The sequence below is a fragment of the Brienomyrus brachyistius genome, chromosome 19 (genome assembly GCF_023856365.1).
Source record: "Brienomyrus brachyistius isolate T26 chromosome 19, BBRACH_0.4, whole genome shotgun sequence".
NCBI classification, from domain to species: domain Eukaryota; kingdom Metazoa; phylum Chordata; class Actinopteri; order Osteoglossiformes; family Mormyridae; genus Brienomyrus; species Brienomyrus brachyistius.
The window spans coordinates 15,527,806-15,539,542 of record NC_064551.1 but is presented as its reverse complement, the minus strand read 5'-3'; the positions used below and the strand labels follow the sequence as shown (position 1 = coordinate 15,539,542).

General features: G+C 42.0%; 1 protein-coding gene across 1 annotated transcript in view; it reads left to right on the top strand.

Moving 5' to 3' along the window:
• Positions 1-428: 428 nt before the first annotated feature.
• The window catches only part of LOC125715240 (leucine-rich repeat and fibronectin type-III domain-containing protein 5-like), a 38,146-nt gene continuing 26,837 nt past the window's right edge, over positions 429-11,737 (top strand). The window contains exon 1 of the mRNA XM_048986558.1: positions 429-1,270. The gene's annotated coding sequence lies outside the window, so the exon portion shown is untranslated. The remainder of the gene's footprint in view (positions 1,271-11,737) is intronic.

Below are 11,737 nucleotides of genomic sequence, written 5' to 3'. Positions count from 1 at the left end.
TTATATAGGCCCACTAAATACATTTTGAAAACAAGCCAAAAATGAAAATGAGTTGGCAATAGTATAGGCTAATGTGGGTTACACCTGGAAGCTCAGTTTTCCGATTTGAAACACGACGAAATGCAAAACACACGGGATGCTTGAAGTCTGACTGCTCTTTTTTATTTTTCATTTTAATTTTTATTTTCGTAAAAGGCACAACTTTCTTATAAACGACGCGCCATCGTAGATCCTAGGACGAATGAAATGATAGATTCATCCCACACGGTCCCCTCCGAACAGCACTCATTTCTTCTTTTCTCCATGGGGTACGAACAGGGTGCAACTTACACGGGGTGTCAGCAGTGAAACGGGCCGAACCGACAAATGTGTTATTTGCGCCAGTCCGCAATGACGTGTGCCGCCTCGATACCAATCGTACAGAGAGAAAATAGATCCATCCCAGATCCTATACTTTCCATGATAAACGCCTTGTGTCGGCTTGTAAAGATTTGTCGGAGGCAGCATGTAGGGGGGTATCCGCGAGGTATTTACAACACTGCATCGGGATTTTTAAATAGTGCATAATAACCAACTTAAATTAATTTTGCTTCCCATTGTACGCCCTAAAAATTAAATAATTTATGAGCTGCGATCTGCAATCAAAGTGAACAGTCGGGATAAGAAGGCGAATCAGCAGCCACGGTTTTTCCCTTTTTGCGGACTTTGATGGAAGACTGGCAGCTTCTCCGAGGATTATTCTCTAGGTGCAGCTGCGCGAGCGGCTTGGGCTCCGTTCCGATCGCACTTTCCCGGCTGAGCTGCTCCATCACTGTTACAGCGTTTTCTATGCTAAACAGCGCTGGCTTGTTTAATGCGGATCACTCCTTCCTAGTTGCTCAGCTATAGCCGGGCGGCGATAATAGTATGGATCGCGCTTCTGCGGCTCTTCGATAGGGACCTATTCGCTTTCCGTGTGGATTTTTTTAAACCAGTATCGGAAATTATTTTTAATAGTTTTTTTTGTTTGTTTTTTAATTTTTTTTTCTGGATTTTACAACGCATTTCTTCTTTTTTTGCTGGATTCAAAGGCACCCTTTTTCTAAATATACGCGCATGGCATATAAAGAATGAGAGGATCTCGACTTTGTCGAGTCGTGGGGTAAGGGAGCAGTGTTCCCTGGAAGAATTTAGCCAGAATCCGATGGAGCAATATGGGAAAAAATGAGTGAGAAGACTCCATTTCCCTGACCCTCGATAGGCTGAGCGGGGCTGCTGTTCCTCGATCCAGGTAAACTCGCGTCCTCTCCGGCTGCCTCGCATACTTCTCCCACAGCCCGACTTGCCGCTTTTGTGTTCAGTTGGTGCGTCGTCATTGATTACAGTCTAATTCCGAAAGAAGCCCGTAGCCTTGACGCTCACTTGCGTCCCACCTGAGTCCCTGCTTTCATCGGGGGTATATCAGATGTAAAAACACCGGCATTCATATGCACCCACAAGGTCATATTATCTGTTTTAAGATGTGCTGGACAAAAGAAACAGGGCAAATGTTTAGTTTGATAATTTTCATAATTTTCCCAGGTATTTTTGGGGGGTGGGCGGTGGGGGTAAGGCATCTCCTTATTTTTTCGTGTGTGGTCGATTTCTGCGAGCCTTAAACTGGGATGTCATTTCAGCGCTTCGTGCGCATCTCGTGGTTTTGCCGTCTGGTTTATTACTGAGGAGGACGCGGCACCTTCTGTGTTGTATCTCGCCGCAAGGATCAGGACATACAAGAAGGGAGGGACCCGACAAAACATTTTACAAATTTCGCTTCTTTGTATTTTTTTGTATATTAGAATCTGCGAAAAGTAAAGTTAATTTGGATTAATATGCCCACAGACAGAATCGGCTCCTATGGCCCTAAATGGCATAATTATCGCCCTTCTGCAAGTTTGCAAATACAAAAATGACCCGCAGTTACAAAAACAGTTTCACTTAGTAGATATTGACCAGCAGCATCCCCGACAAAAACAGCAACTATGGCATTGAAAAAGATCCAGCATCGATGTTCCCCCGTTTGTACGATGTAGATGCGTTTTTTTTTCTTTTACAAACCAGGCAAGTCCTCCCAGAAAGGCTGAAATTTACGAGATAACATAAAGTTGCAAGCAAATTCATTTGAGCGTACATATGTCGGACTGAAATATGTTGTGCTGTCAGACAATAGGTAATGTGAGAACACGGCACGTAGGTGGTTGAAAGCAGGTAGGTGGATTCATTAAATCCTGTTAATTATCAACAAAATGTGTGCCAATTATTGCTATAATGAAGGAATCCCTGAGATAGATTACAATAGCATCATTATGTTAATGGTCCAAAAAGTGTGCAGATGAATGTGTCACATTAACATTTTGATTTTATGCAGGGAAATTCTGTTCATCAGACACATTCAGATACAAATAGATCACACTGACAATTATTAGTTTTGGTTTTCTGCACCAGCATCATGCATGTTTCAGTGTCCATCTTAAATCCTTTAATAATGCAATCTTACGATGACTTCTTCTTACTGGGAGAAGTGGAAAAATCGAGGAGGTCAGATTCCAAATAATTGTCATCATTGTTATTAATATTTTTAGCAAGCGCCCCCACCAAAGACAAACTCTGTACTGGTGCTGTAGTCATTTTAATGCTTTCCGAGAAAATGTGTGTGTGTGTGTAATATAATATTAACTAATATATATATATTTTATCTATATATATATATATATATATATATATATATATATATATATATATATATATATATATATATCATCAAGCATAGACACAGAGAGACATTTTCCAGATGAATGCATCATAATTGGCTGTGAGTTACTGTAATGAAGCTGAGTCTCCGGAGTTTTCTCTCTGGCCGGCATCGTGGACCGGAAAAGCAGCCTTTGCAGACACACTGCTGAGGAGCGGCGCCATTACAGCCCCAAGGCGCAGGGGTTGAGGGTCTGATCTGCTCCACTTGGCCAACAGGCCAGCACCTACTTCTGACCCAGAGTAATTGGGCCGGACTGGGCCGCCCCCCAGCTTAACGGTGCCCATTAAAGAATAAGCAAGAAAAACAAGCGACTTCATATTGTGAGAGCTGCTGTGCTGTTACGTGATCTCTTTGCGGGGGGGTGGGGGGAGGGGGTCTATGCATGCTGCGTGCGGAGGGTGTTTAATTACACTCGTCTCCCTGTTGTGCAGAGTCGGGGCTGAGGAATGAAAGAGGGCATTTTGAGATTCTCACTATGAGATCAAATGGTAGCTGCCTGCAGGTCACCCCTAGACTGTCAGGAGTAGGGGCAGAATACATCTATCTATCTATCTATCTATCTATCTATCTATCTATCTATCTATCTATCTATCTATCTATCTGTCTGTCTGTCTGTCTGTCTGTCTGTCTGTCTGTCTGTCTGTCTGTCTGTCTGTCTGTCTGTCTGTCTGCTTTGAGGTACATAATGTTATCAGTGATGATCTTGCTGCTTTGTTGTTGTCCCTCTGTCCTCTAAAATTGGAATGAATATTGATAAATGGATGGATGGGTTATCTTTGTTGTTTACTGTTGCTATTATTGTTGTCTAAATCTGTTGATAGAGACAATATGTCACTCGCACTGAATGATTTTTTTTTATTTAATAATTCTAAAGACTTTCCTGAAAGGCTTATCCATATAATTAGCATTGTGAAAGAGTGTGGCCATTTGCTTTCTGCTTGATTACCTGCTGTTTCAAAAGTATAGTTGCAGTGGGGACATTAAATGATTTTCTGTGCAAAAACTGGACAGGAGGACAGAACTATTGCATTTTACTGCAGTTCATAATATCAGATTTCAGATAAATACAGACTATTTTATAGACTTAAGAAAAAATATAAATTTGCAAAGAAATTAGCCAACAGTCCTTGTGCATGCAGAACATAGGCATGGATTACAAGGCAGAGGAGTATTAGACCATTACTGCTGTAGAGAAGGTGGGTGTCAGAGATCCTCATTGGTATTATATTACATCTATCCATCTTTCATAACCCTGGGTCACAGTGCGCTTGGAGCCTGGGCTGGGAGGCATAGAACCCCCACCGAAAGATCACCTATATATCACAGCATATACACTGACATTTTGTGAGCAGTTCAAAAATACCACTGTGCCTAATTGTACACTCAGTGACAAAAAAAGTGAAGCACCCAGGCGGAGGGGTGGAGATGAAATGAATCTGCACGTGGTGAAAGGTCATGTGACTGTATCACAATGATTATAATATCAGATCAAACGGACAACAGAGTTGTCAGTGGGCACACTGCTGGTCCCATGTCAGTAGGATGTGGCACCCCCCCCTCTCCCGGGTCTGGATAGATGTGGGGATACGGTGTGGAAAGGAGTCGTACAGCCGTTGTATCCTCTCCCTCGGTGAGTTTCTCCGTCACTGTTGTAACTGGCCCTCGAGATCCTGCAGATTGGCACTGGGTCTGAGTTGATGTCCAAGCTGATCCCACACGTGATTGATTGGGGAAAGATCGGGGGACCTCAACATGACACAGGCAGTCCATAGACACACCTGCCCTGTGGACGGGCATTGTCTTGTTGAAAGACTGTACCAGGGTGCTGTCTCAGCAGGGGTAAGACATGTGGATGCAGTATGTCACTGGTGTAGCACTGTGCTGTCAGGGTCCCCCGAATCACTGCCAGAGATGGCCTGAAGTCATACCCTATGGTTCCCCATACCATGATGCCATACCCTATGGCTCCCCACACCATGATGTCATACCCTATGGCTCCACACACCATGATGTCATACCCTATGGCTCCCCACACTATGAAGTCATACCCTATGGCTCCCCACACCATGATGTCATACCCTATGGCTCCCCACACCATGATGCCAGGAGTAATGCCGGTGTGTCTCTTCACAACATTGGCAGGATTGGTCCTCTCCCCTCGGCACTTCCGTATGTGCACACAACAGTTATCTTTGGTAATGCAGAACCGAGATCCATCGCTGAACATGGTACGATGCCACTCGTCATCAGTCCATGCCTCCCGGTTGCAAATCGAATCATTTACATACTCATCGTTGGTCTGCACGTGTACCAAATTACATCCAAATTGGGCCATTTCTTCTGGGTGCTTAACTTTTTTTGTCACTGAGGTATGCTTTTTGGCCAGTGCCAGGAAACTGGAGGACCTTGAGATAACTGGGACAAGCACAGAAAGCAAAGTACGCTAACCGTGGTATTTCCCACTGAGCCTCCATGCTGAACCTCATTTATCTTACATGTACATCACAGCCATTCAGCTGTACCAGCAGTGATGCAAATGCCCATTGGGCCAAAAATACCATTCCTTAAATGCAAAGAAGTATGTGTGCTGGAAGATGCTGTATGTGGCACTGACTTTAACCTGAACTGCAATAATCAGCCATACACGTCCCTTCATCAGGAGCGAGTCGTTTAATTATGAGAGGTGAGGTACAGTTCACGTGTAATGATGCGTCGCCCATTTTACCGCTGTACCGAAGATGCATGCCTTTGCTTCTCCGTTTTAATCACGAGAGCACCGAAGCAGTGGATTTTGATTTTAATAAGGCAAAGTATTTAATGCAAATGGAGGCATCACTGAGGATCCTGCAGCGATTGTTGATCTGCAAAGATGTAGCTCTGGTCTGTGGTGTTTGGATGAAAGAGAGATTCTTTTCCAAAGGTCATCTTCCGAGAAGCGTCTCAGACTTGTCAAATGTTCTCATTGCCCCGTCATTCCGGTCTTCATTGCTTATACTACACTCACCCACCTGTCTGCTAGACATTTTCCTACTTCTTATATGATATTGTTTTGTATTCTAATATGTAATTAATGTAATTTATTACTAATATAATTTACATTTTTAAAATAGTTTTAATAGTTTTGCATTCTAATATATTCCTTGTGGTTTTTACCACTTTTAAATGCAATTGACCGGTTCTGAACCTATGATGGCAGTTCCCCCCCCCACTCCTCCTACTATGCATGAGCATAGATTGTAACTTAAATTATATTGCTTGGGGGCTCAAAGCCTTACAAAACTGCCGAATTCGAATACATGCTCTGTTGACAGAACAGTTAACACACCTGATGGATATTAAAGGTCATTTCCAGAATCTAATTAGAAATATACTCATCTGAGGCCAAGTGACTTGTTTCTGTTAACTGCGCGCTGAATTACCATTATTATTAACAACTAATAGTGATTCACTCTCCAGTGCATTGTGAAATGAGTTAAGACTATTCCTGAGATTTTTGTTCATATCACATGAGGTTAAAACATTTCATATGGAAAATATATCAAAATGCTACTTGGAATCCTTGGGAGATTTTACTTGGTTGCAAGGCTGAACCATGGATACCCTGTACATTCAAAGATATAAAAGGTTGCATTTTCAAAATGCAGTGTTAATATCACTTTCTTCGTCTAGCTACATGCAAGCAGCTACCTGGCTTAAAGCAGTGTGACTTGTGAAGCTCTGTGATGCAGTGAGAAGTTGCAGCCGTCAATGCACAGCTGTTGGCTTGCTCCGGAGTTTGAGCTACGCTAATAGCGAAATGCTAATTGTGGACGCTTTTGATGAGCCATTATATCCGAATGTCGTCTTCCATACACCTGGGAGTGAGAAAGACTGGAGAAGCAAACTCAGGTGCCGTGGCTATATAAAGGCATTTTGAACATGAGCCAGGCTGACGCACACTGCTGCGGAGCAACTTCCACGTCTGGCTCTCAGCACAGCGCAGTATGCTGCAATTACAACCAAACAGCACGTTCAGCAACTGGAGTGATTTCCGACACTGCTTTCCATACTCAATAGAGTAGTTTGTTCCACAGTTAACTTGTAATATCAGACATTAATTGGCTAGCAGTCAGATGGATCAAGTGATGCAGAGTCACTGGGCTGCAAGTGGTCACCTGGCCTTTCATAAATTAAATAACCCCTGAAGAAAGTCTCCTTTATGCTGCAGCAGCAAAAAACTCCAGACATATACAAATGATGGTGACAGACTCTGAGGTTTGTACCAGGCTGGTTGGTGTGTGACTTGTGTGAGATTTAGTTAGGTGAGGCTAGATTTTCACATGTGTTTCCTGCTTTAGAGTTGCTCTTTCCAGTCTGGTTTCAAGGTGGCTGGAGAATAATCTCTTTCAGGATTTGGTTACACTACATGCAGATGGTCCATGGGGCTCTATTACACCATGCAGCTGGGTATACATCACATACCTGTAGTTCTGTATTAGATTATGTATTTGGGTATGGATCACTGTTCATTTGTTTGGTATTAGACTCTGCATTTGGGTATAGGTTTTTGTTTATGTATTAGACTCTGCAGATGGGTATAGATTACTGTCAGTTGGTTCTATATTAGACCATGCAGCTGGAAACAGATCCCTGTTCTTGGTGCTGTTTCAGACCATGCAGAAAGTTTTGTATTGCTGTCTGCTGCTCCTGTATTTGATTGCAAAGGGGGGATTAGATCGCTGTCCGTGGTTCTGAATCCTACCAAGTAACAGGTCTTGAATGGCTCTCTGTTGTATCTGTATTAGCTTATGCAGTTGGGTATAGATCACTTCTGTGGTGATGTTTCAGGCCACACAGAAGGTCTTAAATCCATAATGTATTCATCGTCTTCTTGTTATTATTATTATTATTATTTTTATTATTATTAATACTACTACTACTACTACTGCTAATAATAATAATAATAATAATAATAATAATAACATTGAATTTATACAGTGTTTTCCAAAACCAAATGATGCTAACAATATTGAATAACGCAAAACTCAGCGACTACACTGCCAACTGTATAACCCTATCTATGGCTGTGTACTCACTGTGAATGGCATTGAGTGTTGCGTACATAGTCAGATACAGCACCTTTCTCTCATCTGCTCCTCTGAGGAGCACCTCTCATGCCAGCACCACATTCTCTTTCTGAATTCAGAATCTTAATTAGCACTAATTGCCTGTTGGTTCATTTTCATTCACCAGAAGAATAAAAGAAAGAAGCAACTAGGCATTAGAAATGAATAGAGAATGTACAGAACCTAGAGCCCAGCTTTCAGACTGAAGAATGATTTTTCGTTAGTGATTTCCATTTTTCTTTTTCCTTACATTCTTCCAAAGCTATTGCAGGGGAACATGCTATTGTACCTTGGTTATTGTAGGATAAAAACTTAAATACTTTCTTTTCCGTAGAGAGTGACTTAGAACAGTTGCTTAAAATCCAGTCATATATAGTGCTTGATGGGTGATTGAGGTAAGAATGGTTTGAGAACAGCATTGTTGTCCTTGCCTCAGGTATGTGGAATTGCATATTTTTCCTGTGTTGCGCTAATTTATTCTTGGTACTTGCAGCTGGGTACAGATCATTGTCTGCTGTTATGTATCAGGCTGTGCATTTGGGTACAGATCAGTGTCCGTTATTATGTATCAGGCTGTGCAATTGGGTACAGATCACTGTCCGTTATTATGTATCAGGCTGTGCATTTGGGTACAGATCACTGTCCGTTATTATGTATCAGGCTGTGCATTTGGGTACAGATCACTGTCCGCTGTTATGTATCAGGCTGTGCATTTGGGTACAGATCAGTGTCCGCTGTTATGTATCAGGCTGTGCATTTGGGTACAGATCAGTGTCTGTTATTATTTATCAGGCTGGGCATTTGGGTACAGATCAGTGTCTGTTATTATGTATCAGGCTGTGCATTTGGGTACAGATCACTGTCTGTTATTATGTATCAGGCTGTGCATTTGGGTACAGATCACTGTCCGTTATTATGTATCAGGCTATGCATTTGGGTACAGATCATTGTCTGTTATTATGTATCAGGCTGTGCATTTGAGTACAGATCACTGTCCGCTGTTATGTATCAGGCTGTGCATTTGGGTACAGATCAGTGTCTGTTATTATTTATCAGGCTGTGCATTTGGGTACAGATCACTGTCTGTTATTATGTATCAGGCTGTGCATTTGGGTACAGATCAGTGTCTGTTATTATTTATCAGGCTGTGCATTTGGGTACAGATCAGTGTCCGTTATTATGTATCAGGCTATGCATTTGGGTACAGATCATTGTCTGTTATTATGTATCAGGCTGTGCATTTGGGTACAGATCACTGTCCGCTGTTATGTATCAGGCTGTGCATTTGGGTACAGATCAGTGTCTGTTATTATTTATCAGGCTGTGCATTTGGGTACAGATCAGTGTCCGTTATTATGTATCAGGCTGTGCATTTGGGTACAGATCAGTGTCCGTTATTATGTATCAGGCTGTGCATTTGGGTACAGATCAGTGTCTGTTATTATTTATCAGGCTGTGCATTTGGGTACAGATCAGTGTCCGTTATTATGTATCAGGCTGTGCATTTGGGTACAGATCAATGTCTGTTCTTTATGCTTTAGACTCTCTGTAAGTTAGCATCTTCTCTCTGTCTTGTCTCCATTTTCCTCCCATAGCCCAAATACGTGCAGTTTCTTATGAACTGGGGTGTGTAATTGGCCCATACTGTTTTAGTCCGTGTTATACGTGTGCCCACAGTAATTTATTAATACATTTATGCATTTTTACGTATTCAAAAAATGTATATATCTACGTATACGATCTCATGTTGAGCTACATCTGATCGATTCACGTCCGATCATATTTATGTCTAAGGTCCATAGTAAATAGCCTAATACTGATCAAGAGACGCCTGGAAGAGAATGTAGTACGATGTTCGCAGGTGTATCGCTTAGTGCAACCAGTGCAGGAGAATGGGCAGCACTGCCAGTTGTATAATGAGCCACTCTTCATATCCTGTAATACAGTATTCATGCAGTAATGTATATGTGACGGACAGCTACGATATCGAGATTTGTCGAAAATGACTTGCATCCGGTGGTGCTATTTCCAAACGCGAATGCAAGTCGACACAAGGCTGTATATAAAATATTTAATTAGCATTACATAGAACATCCATCAGTCAGCCAACTGCTCATTCAGGTCGGGGTCACTGGGGATTTTATTAGTGTGTATATAATATACAACATAGTGTTTATATAATATTGCCCTTTCCGCAATCAGATTTTCAGCTCTGATTTTCTAATAAACCTTTTTATTTCTTACCAGGTCCTACTACACACTTGTTTCCTACAAACAGCAATGAGAGATTAGACGTCTTGCCAATTTTACTGAACTCTCCATTGTTCAATGCTTATTAAATACATGAAAACACACTATTCTGAAAACAGAGGTCTCAAAATGACACCATGAGCAGACTTTTGCTTCTAATTGGCAATCTGTGAATTATTACACCACTCCTCCAATCATAAACGAGAATAAACTAAATCACAAATTGCACCCTAATGTCAAAAAAAGAAGAAACAAACACTTTGGCTAATACAGCATTTTCACCATCAATCAATGTGCTTCACTAAGAATGTGGAAGTAATTATGATACATGGGGAGGGAGGGGTGGGAGGATAGGTTCTACAGACCATTAATCTATCTGAATGAGATTTCTTTCCTGCTCGGTGCAGTTTATGGGTGGTGGTGGGGGGGGGGGACATCAAAGGCGGAATGAGTTCTCTTTGTGGCACACTTACCAGGCACATGTACCACCTGGTGTAACCATGAGGGAAGCTTCCCACCTCCCAGCGGGAATGAGATGCCTGATGAAACCTTTTCTAGTGACAGTTTTATCTGAATCGATTCTTGCTCCCATCTCAATGTGCCTTTCGTGGGTCAATATCATGGCCACTGACCCGAGTATTAACAAACCTAATGGGCTGATGAGCAGATCCTGTCTTGGAGGTGCTTAGGTAACATCACATCTGAAACAGAACAGCAGCCCAGCACTAGACGGTATAATAAGCAGACTGTGTAACATGACTGCGATCATGGCTGAAATTGCTTCGATCTCGACAAAAACACAGCACTGCACTAAGCTTGTAACTACATCAGAATTACGTCATTCAGTGACCAGCCTTTTTTTTTGGAAAAAGTTATATTTGCTTCAGAATTTTCTAACTCTTTACTTGAAACACCCATGTATAAGCATTGTCATAGCTTATACTAACTATTATAATGTATTATGAAGGTATCCATAGTACATTATAAATGAGATCTTCAAAGAGCATTAATAATGCATAATAATGCATAATAAACATGTATGTTATGCCTTTTTCATAAATAGATGTAGCTGAATATACTTGAATACATTTTAATGCATTATGAAGATATCTATAAAACATTATGATGACTGCTTTAAGTAAAGTCTTACCCTAAATTCTTCAAAGTGTGATCTTTGAGCAGCTTCAGCTGGGGCTCCGGGTGAATTATGGGTAATTCAAAGAGAAAACTGGGCCAGCAGGCAAAGCCAAGCATCAGGGAGCAGAACCCATGCGTCTGCTGCGTGCAACCTTAGGTTACGATGCATTCCCTGCACGGCCCTGTTTTCACAGTCTGGTGGCTGGATGTCCATGCCGGGTTTAGCATTGCAGTGCAGTGGCGTTATTGACCCCCCCCCCCCCCACATATTATTATTATTTCTTCTATCGCAGATTAAACTCCTGAGGCTGTGGCAGTAACGGGATTGCGTGTCACTGGCGCCGGGCGTCGCGAGTCTGGATTAAAAACGACTCCGACTCATGTTCGGATCGCTGCTGGCTGCCAGGTGCGCATGTTCTGGACTCTTAAGGTGGAGACGGGGAGTCGATTTCGGCAGAGTCTGCAGCAACTT